The sequence below is a fragment of the Ambystoma mexicanum genome, chromosome 6q (assembly GCF_040938575.1).
Source record: "Ambystoma mexicanum isolate Mex_15411 chromosome 6q, UKY_AmexF1_1, whole genome shotgun sequence".
In the NCBI taxonomy this organism is placed as follows: Eukaryota; Metazoa; Chordata; class Amphibia; order Caudata; family Ambystomatidae; genus Ambystoma; species Ambystoma mexicanum.
The window spans coordinates 765290418-765308205 of NC_090937.1; the positions used below are offsets into that span (position 1 = coordinate 765290418).

Genomic DNA, 17788 nt, shown 5'->3' on the forward strand with positions numbered 1-17788 from the left:
TTCTTCGGTATCTGAACCAGATTGGTGAAGGGAGGCCTGAAGGTTCGGATCTGATATAGGTAAGGCAGAGGTGGACGTTGAGCTAAGTCTGAGAAAGGATATCCCTTTAAGGACAGAGTCTAAGGCATTAGCTCTAATGAAGGTATGAGGTGATCTTATCATCAGTATCAAATGATCCCATTGTTGTAGTCGATATTGAGAAATGAGTAAGATATCAAGTAACAGTTGGTACAGAAAAAAACAATCTTGAGCTTTAATGGGGATCTGGGCTTGTAAGAAAAGGGATTTCTTTATAGTATGTATCTGGTCGGAACCTTCAACATCAACAATTAGTCTCTCCTCGACTGGTGGCAAAACAATTATCAACATTGGGGTCTTCAACTTTTATCAATTGAATCACATCACACTCCTGACACCATATGTAAGAAAGGCATGGTATCAACAGCAGACACATACACAATAGATGCAAGTTTAAAAAACATTTATTTTGTATTTGATAAGCTTGGGACGATTCCTAACTGGCCCTAACTCTAGAATGGGAGTAGTATTGACCATTTTACCAATAACAAGCAAGTCCAAGTCAATCTAGTCAAAATAAAAAGGCCTATAGTAAAATAAAACTAACCTTGCCCTCCTTCTCAAATGACAAATATGTAAGGGGAATATAAAAAGGAAAAATAGTGTCTCAAAAGAAATGTCAGTATAGCTTAGGTAACAACTGCCTTTCTCACGTTCAGAGTCACAGGGTCACATGAGTTTCTTAAAGGGATAGGTGGTTGGCACAGTTCTATCAATCTGGCGCACTCTGTCTTACTGGTACAATTCAACAGTTCAGGCTTGGGCTTCAATGTTTCAACAGTTCAATAAGTTCTTTAGGCTTCATCAACCTTGTCACAAATGCACAGTCCAACTCTTAGCTTGACCACAATTCAACACAGGCCTTCCTCCACCGGGCTCGAGCCTGTCTTTCCTTTCACATTAGACTTTTACTTTACCGCAGTTCACCGCAGGCTTCCTTCCGCCGAGCTCAAGCCTGTCTTTTTCTCACTTGCCTTTCACTATACCACAGTTCACCACAGGCTTCCCTCTGCTGAAGGTACACCCACAACTGCTCATGCCATAACAAATGCAACCCGCTAGAGAAAAAATACCAAGAGATTCTTGCAAGGATAACCAGCTTTAATAGCACAATAAAGAAGTATGACAGCAAAGAACTCTACTGCTCTAGAACGTACTGCCGAAAAATGGTACAAGCAGATTGTTATAAGGAAAAACATTGTCATCATGATGCACACATATACAGTAAGAAGACCTGCGTTGCTGGTTGGTGAGACCCTATACATGGGCAGCCTGCTGCACAGGGGATACCAGGCTGCTATTGGTCCCAGCCCCGTCCATCCGTCTTCCATCAAGTGGGGTCTGCTGGGCTCATCCTCTCCAGGGAACCAAGGTTGAGTTTGCAGTTAGTGACTATGTAAGACAATGCTACTCTATCATTATGACATGCACCTGGGAGGCTCGGGGACTGACAAAGGGGGAGGCTTGGGATCGGTCTGATCCACACATTCTTCACTCATTCAATTGCACCATCTGCACCAAGCTTTCCACCCTCGCTTTGGACTATAATTTATTCCACCCTGTACCTTGCATTACAAATCTTGTCATTAAGAAATAAGGTGGAATGGTTGTGTTCTTTTAGATCTTTTAATGCCAGTGGATGTTATGGTTGGTGGTCTGGGGTCACTCACTATGGTGGATGTCAGGGGTCTTGGACTGGGACAGTTGTGGATGCCATAACTCACAGTTGGCTGGGTGGGGGTCAGAGGCCTGCTTTGGCTTGGCTGTGATGAACGTGCATTGTGTGGCGCCTGGTACTGTCTCGTGGCCTTGCAGGGCACATTCTTTCTAGGGATAGCATGTATTGGCAACAGTTGTAGGACAGACGAGAGTTTCTATGGGAGCTAGCAGCGTAGGTCTCTCAATCATCAGCGCTTAGGCCTATTCAGGTTTCTTCGTTGGGTCAGTGTTTACCGCGCAGCCATGCAGGGCCAAATGTTTCTACCATGGTGTACAAAAATGGCACTACTTATATGTGCACGCTGAGTCTAAGCATCTACTTTTCACATAATTGTTCACATAATATTGTGTCTGTGCAGGGTCTCATAGCACGATACCCCCCCGCTCGCCCCCTGTCATATCGCAATTGTATTTAAGGCAAACGGTCCAAAGCTGAGGAGAGTTTTGCAGGCACGCTCCTGGGTTTGATTCAGAGACTCTCTGGCACTTCACACCTAGTAAGCTTGCCTGCAGAGCCTACCAGGCCATGTTGTGTGCTGATTGGGTACCAGTTCTGGAGCTTCTTGGAGGGTCCTCTAGATTCAGTAACTCCCTCTGTTCCCTGAGAGATGTTTAGGGCAGGGATCTTGCTTTCCTCTTGTAAATCCTGGCCTCCACTCACTGGCAGAAGCTGTAAAGCAGACTGTACCTTCAGCCAGGGTCCAAATGAGTTGTTCTTGTTACTCCTTGCAAAGTCTTCAAATGATCTGCCCAAAAGAGGGGCTCAGCCCTCTTTTAAAGTCAAATGGTCCAAACTGGATGGTGTAGGCTAAGCCTACCGTAACGAACCAATCCTGGGTCCCCACCAACAATCTCCTTTATGTGTGAGGTCATAACCAGAGTGCTTTGCAACAGGAAAGGTAGAGGAGTGAAAACATGTACTACTAAGTCCCACCCATCTTCCTGCCTGTTGTGGATCAAGGGGTCTCTCTGGTTAATTGAGCTTTCTGTGGTTCCTGATTAAACATGCAGGTCTCCCTTGAAGCTGCGGCCAGACCAGACTTTCGGTCACGCCAAACCACATACTCGTACCTTCTGAATAGGGTCCTCCAGCAGAGATGGCCACTGTAAACAGCTGTCCCTGACATGACATTTCACTGCCCTTGATACTAAGGTGGGAGTTGGCTTTGGGTTGACACAGATGCACATCAAAGGTGTTGGGGTTCCCTGTCGTTTGTTAGCCCTGCGACCTGGCATCTCGCGGGCCTGCTTGAATTCACTCTCATCACTATGCATAGCTGCCACCAGCAGGGCCAACAAAGCACAGGGTGGATTCATGGAGCCTATGTCGTTTAATCAGACTGGCCATGACGGAAGGAAGGTTTTGCCCTCCCCCTTTTGAGATGCCTTCATATACTCCTGGCTGTCACATTCCAACTAAATGTGACAAGGGGGGTGAGCAGTGGCACCTGAAGGCTGTGTCCACCCAGAGTACACGGGTCCATGTGTTTTTCTGGCGGTGAACATAGGAAAATGTGTGCAGATTAACCCCACACATTTTCCGAGATTGATCGACCATCATTCAATTTCATATAAAATTTCAAAAAAGCCCAGGCGAGTGCACACCCACTGTGTGGCTGGTCGAATTCCTCACACACACTCCCTACTAAACTGTGAGATGTCCCAAGATGCACGAAGTGGCAAATCCAGCCTCTGACTTGCAGGGGCTGAAGCCCTCTCAAATTATTGAGGAAGTTGCAGGCAGAACGCAGTCCTCTGAAATTACCTTAGCCCAGGGGGGAAAGGGGCGCTGCAGTACTCTAGTATATACTACAATCTTCTCAAGCAGATTTACTGCAGTATTTGTGCAGTATAGAAATCAGTATCTGTGGTACATTTTCTGCAGTATATAGTAGTACAAACTATAGTATTTACTATCACAACTGTAGCATCAGCCATTCTGCAGTTTATTGTAATATACTTTTTCCGAAAGACTGCAGCACTTTAGCTACAGTATACTTGCAGTATTCTAGTTTACCGTAGATTTCTTTTTTTAGGGTTAAAACTGTCCTGCTAAGTCTCCCACCTCAGAGGCCCCAAAACAAGCATTGGCAATGCCAACTGTTTAGCCTTTTGTGTAGGCATGGGAAAGGCACTTGCCAGGCACTGCCATAGTGATATTAAGTGGCCATTGATGGTAGCAGGTGCAGAAGGACATAAATAGTGCGTATAAATGAGTGCACGAAGGCATACCGGGTTGAGACATTTGGATTACACCAGCAGCGGGTTTACAACTACAATTAAGTTATTAACTCTCAGAAGACTGCTTTGAGAAAACGAGAGCAGGCACTTCTAAATTGTTATTGTAAGGCTTGAATAAAGAGAACTCAAAAAGCTCCTTCGCCATGAGGATGTGTTTTGGGTGGGCTGGGCCAGGAACTTGGTGGGAATAGCCCTAGGAATTAGCATGGCCATGGGAAGTCAATGGGTGGCCAAATAACCAAACAACTACAAGCTGTGTGTTCCTCCTCAAATGCCACGTCTCCCTATCTGTACTCTAATGAAATAGTTTCAGCTTATAGCGCCACCTAATAGGGTGGCCAACTGTCCTGTATTTTGTGGGATTGTCCCATAATCGGGGACTCTGTCCCGCAGTTTGCCGAGTGGCTGTGCGGGAGGGACGCAGGTTGTCCCAACTTGCTTTGTTCCCTGGAGTGTGACTCTCGGGAGACAGCAAGTCGGGACAACCTGCGTCCAGCACAGCCACTCTGCAAACTGAAGTGGCCGTCTTCACACCACGGTGCTGCCACCTGCTGTGCTTTCTTTCTCTGGGAGGCCGCGCTCCTTTTGGGCCTTTTGCTCTGACACCTGGCTTCATTCAAATGCTACTGCTTTGTTCCTCGGGTCATGATGGTCATGTTTGCAGTTAAAAAACGTGACCATCGCCTCCAAAGGACAAACTATTTGCATTTCAACTAAGCCAGGTGCATTAACAAATTTAAATTACGAATGGGGCGGGCCAAACGTGAAAGGCGCTCTGACATCATCACCGCCTTGTGGGCAAGCGTCCCACAAAAGGATATCAAAAAGTTGGCCACCCTACCACCTAATAGCCCAAACTAAAATTTGGGGCTGGCTTCACTCGTGCTTACACCCTTCTGTACGACTTGGGCTGTCTGTAGTGTGAAAAGAAGTATTGCCTGGACGTTATACGGCTGGTCTCGGTGCCAATACATTCTTTCAAATGGGCTCACATGTGATGTTGGCCTGCCTCTGGAGGCTGGCACTGAGGATGTTTACTTATGTGAACGCACGATGGGATTGTTTTCGCTAGGCACGCTGACGTCTATTTTAGATCAGCGGGCACCTCGATAAGTCCGATGACCGTTAACGCTTCCACAATGTTACCAAAAAAAAACAGGGTGGAATTGTGCATTGCATTATATGCCTGCTCGCAGCCCATCCCCCACCCCTCCTAAAAACGGATGACTTCATGCACCACAAAATGGAAAGTACTAGTGACAGGAGGGCTTGGACTGAAAACAATCCAGAAATTAGCAAACCGAGGGAGGGATGTGTTTCCTCGCCTGTCCATTTTTATTACGTAACTAGTATTTGTCGCAGCAAAATCGGCCATCTCGTGTCAGAGCGCGAGTGGAGACTGGAGCAAATATATTTTGATGTTTTTAGATGATGATTTTTCGAGTGCCGTGGAAATCTGGAACTGCTCCAGTACACATAGCGGTGCCCTGCGCGTTAAAGTTCTCGTGACTTCCTGCTGGCTCTCTGCACTGGGTGCTCCAAAATTAACATGATAAGGACGGCAGTCTCCTTCCGCCATCTGGTACGTATTTTTTTGTTTCACTTTGCTTTGCTGGCAATAGTTACAAAACGGTTACATTATTGTGGCGAGGACACGGTTCTGCTATGTGTTGTTTTTTATGGGGAAACTCGCATCAATTATATAACGTACACATCCATTTGGTTGGCTTGTCCACGGTTAATCCAAGCTGGCAAACGTTGGCGCTGTAAAATATGTATTTCCTCGCTAGCGAAAGCGAATGCTGCTGCTGTAACATTTCCCACTACATAGTTAAATACTGATGAAAATGGAAAAAATACTTCGGCATTCCACGGGGGATAGATGTGGGTGGGGCTAGGGGTGTAGTCATAGCAGTCAAGTAATATGTTTTGGCTTATGCGTGTCACTTCAGGGACAGTGGAGCAACAATTATTGGTATGGAAATGATAGCTGGCAAATGTGTTTTACTATACACCCTCCTTTAGTGATGCGTCATCACTCCCTCCTTTTACATCTTTTTGGAATTGTGATTTGCTGACATTCTGAGTGGGATTTAGCTGCAATTGGTTGCCTCTTCTCGAAATTTAATGGAAAGTGTCCCAGGTCTCCTAGGCTTGACAGAACAGTGTTTGTTTTTCTGTAATCTTTTATTTAGTGTATGCCTGTTTTGTGTTAAGTACTTTAATGGTTATCACTTATAATGGTGCAACTTGTATTGCTCCCCTTTAGACATGGCAAAAAGATGAATGGGACATCTGAGGCTGCAATTTTTTTAATGTATTAATTTTCCAAAACATTAAATACATACCAAAATCCTCTGTTGTAATATCCTCATGTGGTAATATAACAAAGTAACTCCAGCCTCCCCGTAACTTCCTCTGTGAAAATTAACACAATTGTTGAACCCTCCCAAAGGTAATAATTGAAGTGGATGTGACATGTTTAAGCTTCGTCCCGCCTAGTTTAACTTGAATGAATACATCAAATAACCAATCTACTCCTTATTTGCATGTGTAGTGTTTCCAAGTGTCAAGCACATCCTATTTTGCCACCTGGTATGCACAGGTATTTCACAGAGGGTATTCCATCAGAGGAGGACGCACATCAAGTAGTATTGTCTCCTAGGCGAGTGCACGTGACTTTACATTGCTTAGCGCAGCATAATTCCTAGCTATATCGCCACATTTGCACCGTCAGCAGATTGTTGGTGATGCAGCGTTTAGCTATCAGTCTTTTATCCACCAACAACCCTGGTTGTAAAAATACATGTATCTTCTTCCGATTTACCAGCCCCAGCAAACACGTTTCTGATATCAATAATCTACCCCTGTTCGTCGCTTTTCCCAATCTCTTTGTGACAATCTTCCAAAATCTCTCAATACTGGAGCACATTCACACCACATGATAAAGTCTTACCTCGCTATTATTACCAGGGGGCAAAAATTCAAGTTCTAAGCTACTAGCCAGCGATAAAAAGTCACTCACCACCTCAGTTCTATACATACACAAAGCACACCATTTGTTACTCGCCAATAGTCAACTATCAACAGCCAATGACTAGTGGTGGGGGCACATTTTGCACCCAGTTTATGACACTTGGGGCATTCCACTGTTATACTGGGATCTATCTTGTGTCCTATCATCGGTGTGAGGTACACTCGATGCAGTACATTAGACTGAGTTTGCTTCAGTCTGACATTCTGGGAGACCATTATCACAGATTCTGCCATTCTACATCACTTAACTCCTTACCCAAATGTCTCTCTCATTTTATTCAAATTTTTAGTTGATGAGGAACACAATTTTCCTGCAGCGCTTAATAAATAACGTGAAACCTTATGTCGGGTCGAATCTGGACTTAAACTGTGTGGTCCTGAATGCAACAGGTTCATCCAGTTCTGCCGGAAAGCCATTACAGCTGTCCCAGGCTCTAAGCAGGCGGCATCTAATTCGGGGGAATTTTCCCCCCACCCCAAATCAGGCACGCACAATTTGTATTTTTTTACTGAAGTTCTTTTTATGGACCTGGGTCCCCCAATTGATTTCCTACACCCACATTCCACTCTTGGCACAATAAAAGTGCAGGGTTGTACAGAAGGTCTATTTATGAATGAAATAGAAATAAATGAATCAATTTAAATATAGACAAATTATACATCTATAAAATTCCAATGTCAATGGTGACTCCCATGAAGAATGATCAATATACTAGTCACCTCAATTGTCAATGCTACATTTACAGGAATAGAGATTTTTGTAAGACACACATCACCATTTATACATTTTGTTTACCCTGAGCGCACATCCACCATGGATCGAAAAATGCATGAGAGTTCATGTTAAAGCTTTCATTTGACAAGAAAATTTAATCGGAACATCCCAGCCTATCTAAATCGCTGTACTTTTTTTGTATTTTTGGAAGGAACTTGGGGTTGGTCACCCTAAGTTACCTGGGGGCAACCAGACGTGGACTCCCTGCTCACTGTGCTCAGAGAGGCGCAGCTTCACCTGACTGATGAGGCCCAACAAGACTGAAACACGTGTATGGGGTTGTTGGTACTCTTGTTCAGAAGGGAATTATCATAGCATTTCGGTGCTGGACTGCTCATGTCGGCGGGACAAAGACTGATATGCGAATGAATATTTCCCATCTGTGAAAGGTAGAGTGAGCAAAAAGCAGATGGCTGTGAACTCTCAAAGTGGTTAAAAACCACTGAACAGGTTATCATGCCATGTTCTTTCGAGAGAGGGGCGCCTGCTACCTTTTTTGTATTTTTGGAAGGAACTTGGGGTTGGTCACCCTAAGTTACCTGGGGGCAACCAGACATGGACTCCCTGCTCACTGTGCTCAGAGAGGCGCAGCTTCACCTCACTGATGAGGCCCAACAAGGCTGAAACATGTGTATGTGGTTGCTGTTGGTACTCTTGTTCAGAAGGGAATTGTCATAGCATTTCGGTGCTGGACTGTCCATGTGGGCGGGACAAAGACTGATATTCAAATTAATATTTCTCATCTGTGAAAGGTACAGTGAGCAAAAAGCAGATGGCTGCAAACTCTCAAAGTGGTTAAAAGTTATTTTTCGAGAGAGGGGCGCCTGCAACCTTTTTTGTATTTTTGCAATAAACCTAAACACCTCCCCTCCACCCTATAGACATGTGAGCATCTCAAACATCACTCCAGAAACTCAATCTAAAAGACAGGCTACTTAACAATTCTGCATGTAAATTACTTGCAAATAGGAGGTTTAACTTGTATGTTTGCTGGACTCCTTTCAGTGGTGTTTCTAATGCATTAATGTGTAAACGTGTACGTTTGTCATTTTCAGTAGACAACTTAAAGGTGGGAAAATGGGTGGCAGTTAATAACTCTTTCCTCCTTTTTTGAGTGGATCAGCATCAGTGACATAACTCTGGTGATGTAACCAGGAAATTACTTCAATTACCTTATTTTTTAGCTAAATATACGGGCAGGGTTTGAAATTAAGGGGAGTTTGGAGCTATTTAGCTCCTGCCTGTAGCCTAGAAGAGCCTGCTTAACTCGACACCAACAGGTACCAGGCACTACTTTTGCTGCTGAACAAACACACTTATGTGAATTTAGCTTTGTGCATTTGGGATAATCTATAAATAAACATTAGGACACATCTCCGCAACATTTAAAGCATAGGGGGTCATAAATAATGGACACAATTATATGTGTGCATATTATGGAGGTTACATTTGCGGAACACTATGTAGTAGCTCCTTGTCCCTTGTGGTAGCTCCTGGTCACTGGTTAATGGTTGACACACATGAGCTGCCTTAAACTGTTGCTTATCGGATCTTAATTTCAATCTATGCAGTGAGACATCTTTTTGGCTCCCAGAATACGTCTTCTGTGCTTGTGCATTACAAAGAGAAGCAGACAGGTGTTCTCCCAAAATACACACCGTAGACGCTATTCTATCAAAGCTACAATTCCAGAAGCACATATATTTACTAATTTCTCAGGATGTACAGTCAATTTTATATACCCTCACCCCATCAGTATGTTCACAATTAATAAGTGTTGGGATTTAATCTATTGCCCTTTAGAGTATCGCTCCCCTCAGAATTATTTCCCTTTAATATTATACTTACATAGGAATTTTCTTTCGGCTGTCTCATAGACAGGCAGGAACCCTGTTAAGGACTGGTTCCATCCTCCCCATCTGGGAATAGGTGGGCATCAGTCAACAAGATGGGGTCAGGTTTCCAGTATGGTTTCCCATGGGCCTGTCTGCTGTCTCTTCCACTGAAGAAGGCCTCTGTGGCATACATTGCTGGTAGGCCTCACTTACAAAGCTCTACTAATAATCCAACATGGGTCCAAGGGAAAGTAATCCATTCCATTCTCCTTTCTGTTGTCAATTCTCCTTTCTCTCTTTCTTCCCATCCACCAGTCAGTCGGTGAATGAGCAAGTGAGTATCTCCAGAACCTACAGGTTTGGACCATACTAGATCACAAACCACTCCATTTAGAGGTATAATTTCTCTAATCTAATTGGTCAGTGTATGTGATTGGACAGTTTTCCAAAAGTGACCTCACACTAAACCATCCAATGTTTACTCATTGTGCATATTAATGAAGAGGGCAGTCTAATGGGCATGGCTTCTAAACCCATTTCCCCTCCCATTTGATGTGATGTCATCTTGGATTATTCTACATGAAACAATTGTAATTTTCTGAAGCATCATGTTCCTCACATTTGATCATGTTACTAATCGGTTCATCAGATTGCTCTCACTAAGGTGACCCTAATCATGCAATTCGCATTCCGGCATGATATATGATGTGTGAGTTAAATATTTTTACATTTTACACTTTGATACTTTCATACAAAAAATATTTTTCTATCTCAAAATAACAGCCTATCCAGCACAGACTTTAGAATATATGAATCACTAACGTGTGCTGTTTCTGCAAAAAAAATCCACATTTGCCTAATTTACTTAATTAAATATGTTTTACATTCAGCTGACAGTGCTGTTTATCCTGAACTTTGTTTTTTAAAAGTAATTTTCTACAACCTTCCAATCAAAAGTTATTTACAAAACTATGATTCCATACGTCATTTTAAACTACATTTTTTCTTTATATGTCATAGGGTAAATCACAATATGAAATTGCATCTCCAGTTCCTGGTTGGTAATCGCCATATGGTGTCAGTTCCTTTAGAGCACAGGGCTAGTCATTTCTGAATGCTCATAAAGGATGGTTGTCAATGCGCAAGTTCTTTGAGGTTTAGTTTCTCATAGCCACATGTTTATACAGCTCTGCCCCCTCCAATGATTACAGCCACTTTCTGTCACTTTAGCGAGACTCCAAGTCTTTGAAGGGGTGCCTTGCATCGCCCTGGAAATACAGGGCTCATGAGATGATCTTATTACGTAGAGAGCAGACCACTGCCGGCCACCTACCAGATCAGATAGTTGTATTTGTAAGGAGTTTTTGCACAGACCCCGTGGCAGATGGAAGCTGTAAATGGGCAGCCTTTGTTTGTATTTCCTAGGCATGTCTCTAAGAACAAAGATCCAAGCTGTGTCAAAGCTTTATAGCCCATCCTCTGGATTTCATTTCCTTGAAGCAAGCCACCCTCCTCCTGCGGTGGTCATGGGAACGCTACTTTGCTTTCCAGGTCTAGGATGGTTTCATTCACAAATGCAGCCACAGGTGACCGTTATGTCCATCTCATACTATTCTTGCAGCCCTTTCTGTTATTAGTGAAAACGGCTGGTAGGAACACTATATGGTAGAAAGTCTGGCTGCAACCATTTTAGTAAACCTTTCTTTCTTTAGGAAGCATTACATATTTTCACTTGTGGAAACTGGCAGCACTCTCTGCCACTTTTGAATTCCCACAGTTACCACTGGCTAATCCTGCACATGAATCCAGCAGTTGTTGGGGTTTTTCACGGTTGAATCTTGGAGGTTCCTCATCCCTGACCTTGGATGAACTTCTAGATCTTTTTTTATGCTTAACCTTTCCTGATGATTGATCAGCCTCGGGTCACTGTACCCTATTTTGCCTTTTCGTGTACCATGCTTTTTGTAAAGTCTTCTTTCTCCCTTGAAGGGAAAATCTGTAAAGGAAAGCATGACACTCCTAGGTCCAAATGACACTGGAAACCCATTTTTAGATTTCTTTGATTTTCCAGTGAGAAGTCACCTTGAGAGGTGGTGCTGAACCTCGGCTGATCTGTGCCATGCGGCTGCAGCATAGATTCCTCAAGACCTCTTCTCTGATGTTCCATAGGTGTCATCACAACTTCCTGTGGCCGTCACAGTCGAGAGCAGATGGTAATTGGGCTACTGGGGTCAGAGAGAACAAGCTAGAGAGACTCCAGGTCCGAAGTCTCGCTGGGGGTTTTCTTCTTGCATTTGCAGCCTTTGGTTAGGTCTGCTGAGACAGTTGTCCTCTGCATTCGTCACATTCACCAAGTGGAAGTCAACAAGGGAGAGTGTTCTGTGTCCAACACCCCCTTATCTCACTGACAGTAAATCTTGCTTGTTCAGATGGAAAATAGCTATGGCATTGTGGGTGTGCACTAGAAACCTCTTCGCCAGGAGAACCGGGGGACTTATTTCAAGGAGTGAGAGCCATCTTCTACACATAGTTGATGTTCAGAATGCCATTTTCCTTCAGTTAAAGTCCATGGACCTGTAGAGAATGTATCTGGGCCCCTCACCCAAACTCTGACAGGTTTGCTTTTACAGAAGTCGAAGGTCGAAGAACTTGGAAGAGGAAAACCCTGAAGGTGTCTTATTCAAACTCCGCCAAAACAAAGCACACAACACTGCAAGTCCAATAAGCAACTCACTTGACTGTGAATAGCCTTTCTGGTCCAACTTAAAGGAGAACTGCTTCTGTATTTCTCCCATTTTCATTCCGGCTGAGTGACATTACAAAATGTAAGAGGGAATCACATTTCTTAATGGCCTGACCCTTTTTGGCAGATGAAATGACATACCCTTGTGGCATCTTGGACAGCCCTGCTGTATGGAGTGTGCTGTGAAACCATAGAGGACAGCAGTGGGCACTCGTTTTCCACCCGCAATGTCTTGCTCTTTTACTGTAACTGCATAAATATGTTTGGAGAGATGTCCAGCCATTGGCTGACCATCCCTTTGTTTGAATAATGCTTGGTATGTGATTAAGTATTGTATTCACTCACTGCTTCCCTAGGAGGATAAAAGCAGACCCCCTTACTCACTCACCTTGTCTATGGCTGGAAGCCTGGAATGCCTGTTGCTCGAGGAAGAACTGAAGCTCTCCACCATCATCCTCTAACTCTCCACGAATCCAATGGCAAAGGTCTGCCTCTCCAACGAAGACCAGAAAGAACTGACTGTGGCACTCCTTCCCCCTGATCCAATGGGGATAACTGGATCACAGCTACTGTTTAAAGTCCTCATCTCTCTGAAGTTCCTGACAGTGCCTGCATTGCCAGATCCAGAAGTGGGTTCCCCTTTTCTTCCAGGACACGAAGACTCTCAGTGCCAGGCTGATCAGAGATTCATCACCCCCAGACATCTGACAGGCACCCTGATGTTGTCTCCCTAACTGGGAAGGACCAAGGGCATGTGCTATCCTCTGTCCTGAACTCACACCACCGACCTCACCTCTCAGCCTACACAAAAGCCAAAACCATTGGCATTGCCAAATGTCTGTTAACATATATGTTTCCACCGTCTGACCAGTCTGATTTGATAACATGGCTTCATGTCTATGAGCTATGGTGATGACACTAAATCTTGGTGATGCTGTTGGGCAAAAGTAGCCTAACCTCAAGTAAATTGAGGGAGTGTCTCACATTTAGGAAATGCTGGATGACCAAAAAGTATCTGAAGATAAACCAGAGAGTGACAGAGTTCCTTTCTGTCAGTGCCACACAAAGTCTCTCGAACTCCATGTTATGTTCGGTCATGATCCCTTTGGGCCAAGTCCATCCCAAGTTCCAGTTGTTCTGAAACTGGTGTTTTGATGAACACTAAACTTAACATTATCTGTGCAAGATTCTCCAGTGGTTAGGTCCTGCTACTTCCATTGCCAGGAACGTGGGCATCTTCCACCGCTGCTCCACTTCTGCCCAAGGTACCAGCAAGCAAATCCTTTGTGTCCTCCCCCTCGGAATTTGTTAACAACATCTATCTGGCACTCCCAGCAAAACTGATGTGTCATTTGCAGTGGGTTAAAAATGTGGCTGGTTGACTCCTGCTAAAGTTGCCTAATTTTGAACTTGTGTCCCCTGGTCTGGAAACAGTCCACTGGCTGCTTGTTGTAAGCCGAGTGACTTAATTCCTTAATTCTCTGTTGTGTTAATAGAGCTGTGCACTGTGGCCGTTACACGCAGGCTGATGTGATACATCACTGTGAGACAGCACAGCTGAGATCACAACATGCGCTGTCCCTTGCTGTTCCTAGCTAAAGGTGTGACTAGGCGGGGAACATTTCTCAGCACTGGCCTCCAGCAAACGGGCATGAATTACGGTGCAACTGGGAAGTGAACTTGACCACCTTCTGTTTTGATGGAAACAGAAGACGCTGCTCTTCCAAGGCACTTAGAAACCTACTTGCAGGAGACCAAAGCCACGTGGCGGATACTGTCTTTGCACTGTGCCGATTGTGCACAGTGTTTTACAGCAGTGTGATCTGTGTGCCTACTGTCAAGCTTGGGTGTACTCAGAAGTGTTTCGCTAACACCATATGCGTGTTTTAAGAAAGACAAAACATAACCTGATGCTTGCATACACCTTGCCATTTTTTCCGACACGTGTTTCGCGCCTCAAGGCTTTGACGATAAGCTGATTGAAGGAAGAGTTTCTGGTGTGATAGCCAGAGGCGAGAGAAAGGCAAGTAACAGGGTTGGCATGGACATGGAGGGTTAGAAGTGAGTGAATAAACCAGAAGGCTTGAAGGAAAGACTGAATTATGATATGTTTGGTCACTTATTTGTACATCATGCATGTGTCGCTTAGGGTGGCTGCTGATGCTGAGGACAGATGGTTATATATAATATTGATAGTAGAGGCAAATATGGTGACTGCTAAAAAGGTAACACGTGTCATGGTGAGCAAAACAATAAGTATGTGTGTATACAGAAAATGTTGAGTGACTCCAGTGACAGAGAGATAGCTTGCATGAAATAACCTCAAATGCAGAATTACACATGTGCCTGAGTGTGCAGGGTGAGAGAGCAACATAACTGCTTCTGCTTCTATCTCCTCCATTCTCACTGGCAAAAATGGCATTTAAGTATTACAAAAAAAATTCCTTGTGCAAGAATCAGGCTGTAGGTTTCATTTCTCCAAGCACTTAGAAACCTATGTATAAACCACCAACACCCATACATACCAAATGCAGATACTCAAACGGTGATAGTCATTGCAGTCCCTCTTCTGTGTCTCCTGATTTATCTCCCCAGAAACAAGCTTCTTCGCGGGCAGGCACCACATGCTGCAACCCTTCTGACATTATGCTTCTCTGCCGGTCTACAAGCAGATTTTATAAGGATGCTTATCATTCTCCAAAGTGTGCCCATGACGTCTGCAAAATGAACCAGCTGATGTGTCACTGCAGCGCATCTGCTTCTTGTCACACAGTCATGAGAGCGCCTGTTCTATATTTGTAAGGCAACTTTATTGAAGGCGTTGCTGGTGAGAAGAGAATTCACTGAGAGCAACGAGGGCAGGCCTACTGGCATGAGGACACTGTAGGGAGCTCTTTCGTGAAGCGCTCATCAACCTATTGCCTCACCCTCCTTGTTAAAATGAATGCAGCACAATGAAACATTAAGCATGCACATTAATAAGGACACAGAGCAGTTGTAGATGGCGTTTCAACATCTTTAATCTTGAATCGAAACGGTCAAAACCATTGGTGGTTGCCCCGCCTACCCATGCCAAGCAAACGCACTCGCAATGGACAGAGGACTGTGTCCTCCCTTGACACAGAGGATATAGAAAGAGGACACTACATCTCCCCTTCGCTTTAACAATATACTTCTATCCATCTTGTAGGTCTTTGTATTGTTATCTTGGAAAGACTGCGAATAACTAGGAGGTGATCATCCCTCTCACTGTCACTATTGTCTGTGTCCACATCAGCGTCCATGAAGTCAGAGCAGCTGCTGGAGTCATCCTCAGAGGAAACACTCCCTTCATTCTGCAGTGTTACGTCACTTTCTAGCCATTTGAAGAACAAGGAGTTTCTGGTGATCGTATCTTTGGGACTTGCGGCTGTCACCACGGATTCCTTGATGTGGGCGACTTCATGGGTTGTGTACTGAAGGCCAGTGTCTCTTTGGACCCTTGTTCCTGACGCACAAGTACTTGATCCCCAATGCATACTTCTGGTTCTTTTGCCCTTCTCCTTGCATCTGCGTATGTCTTCATTTTTTCCTTGCTCTCTCTGTCCTTTTCTCTCGCCTTTAGTTCCGTGTCGACAGATGTTTCGTTTGTGCTCGAGCGCAAGATGTTGGTTATGATGATTCTGCCATAAATGAGTTCTGACAGACACACTCCTGTGGAGCTGTGAGGAGGGTTTCCGATAGTCCCAAAGTAGATTGCAGATCGCTTGCATGAACGATCCTCGGGTGATAGAGCGTATTTGTAGGATGCGTTTTAGATTTGCCATAAAGCGTTATATGGTACCATTCGCCTGTGGACACAATGTGGGTAATCATCCTGTGTTGGAATCCTAAGTGTTCAGCAAACATTCTGAATTCTTGGCTGCTGAATGGTGGACGATTGCCCGACTTTACGACGGTTGGGATGCCATAAGCAGTAAAGGTTTTGTCTAGACCTGGAATGACAGCATGTGCTGCCGTGGAGTGTATCATGTGTACCTCTGGGAATGGTGACAGCTCATCCATGATTACCAAGACGTACTTGCCGTTGGAAAGGGGCCCAAACATGTCAACTGCCACTTCACTCCATACTTGAGTCGGCATGGCTGTCATCTTAAGGGGCTCTGGGAATGTTCAGGGAGCAACCATCTTGCATATTGTACCCTTCCCCAAGATTACTTCCGATTTCGTGTTCATTTGAGGAAACCACACTTTTGTTTGCAGTAGTAGTTTGGTGGAAACTATTCCACTTTGTCTGATGTGAACAATGTCAATGACTCGGTCCTATAGTGTGTGGGGAATCACTATACGGTCTTCCTTTAGCAGCAGACCTTCCGGGAACAGTGTCAGGGAATGCTTCAGAAGATTGAGTGTTCAGAGGTTTTTCTGTTCTTGCTCCGACAGGGTAATTTCCATTCGTTTTGCATCATGCCATCTGCCGGAAGATACTCTTTCTTTCATTATGGAGAGTACCCGGTTCTTGTTCAGGTTGTGGAGTAGTTCTGGGATATTGAGTGACTTGGGAAGTGCGTTGCTGATGATATCATTTACATATTGATCTGCCTTGCGAGATTGTGATTCCTCTTTTGCGGGCAGAGGGTATCTTGATAAGAAGTCAGCCGGTTTGTTTTCTTTTCCGGGTCGGTGTAGTATTTTGAAAGAATATTCTTGAAGGCTGAGTACCCACCTGACAATTTGTAGGGCATTTTTGCTGTCGACTTTCCAAATATGGTCGCGAGGACCTGATGGTCCGTGATGATGGTGACATTTTGTCCATACAGAAATAAGTGATAATGCTCACAGGCCTAGGCCGGCGATAGGCTGCAATAGGCATATGCTAAATTTCGGCGTGATTCAAAAGAAGGAGAGCCAGACTTGAATTGTGCAGGGATTGCCCCTAGTCCGACTGGACTCGCATAACGAACGGGCAGTTCTGTTTCCAGGTTTGGGTCGTAGTATGCCATGGATGAGGCGATGCAATCCGGCGTTTTATTTCCTGAAAGGTGTCCTGACTTCGTTTGACCACACACATTCTTGTCCTTTTCCTGTGAAATGTCTTAACAGGGTGCTGATGGATGCATAGTCCTGTATATATCTGGTGCAGTAACTAGCCATTCCCAGGAAAGAACGGATGGCTGAAATGGATTGTGGCGTAGGCGCTTCTACCAGCACAAAGAATTTGAGCGGTGTCTTGTTGAGTTCACATTTATCTACATTCAGGGTTGGATTTGCCTCTTCCAGCACCATGCACACGCACAGCAATGTGTCGTCGTGAGATTCTTGAGTGGCGCAAAACACTAGGATGTTATCACTATAATTGAGACACTGTGGGACGTGCTTAAT

General features: G+C 44.5%; 1 protein-coding gene across 3 annotated transcripts in view; it reads left to right on the forward strand.

Annotated features, from left to right (window-relative positions):
* Positions 1 to 17788, forward strand: part of TRIM2 (tripartite motif containing 2) — a 601585-nt gene that overhangs the window by 255619 nt on the left and 328178 nt on the right. Inside the window, exon 1 of one of the 3 annotated variants that reach the window (XM_069631296.1) lies at positions 5320 to 5620. The exons of the other annotated variants lie outside the window; for them this stretch is intronic. The gene's annotated coding sequence lies outside the window, so the exon portion shown is untranslated. Of the gene's footprint in view, positions 1 to 5319; positions 5621 to 17788 lie in introns of those variants that run through there. 3 annotated transcript variants of the gene reach the window in all.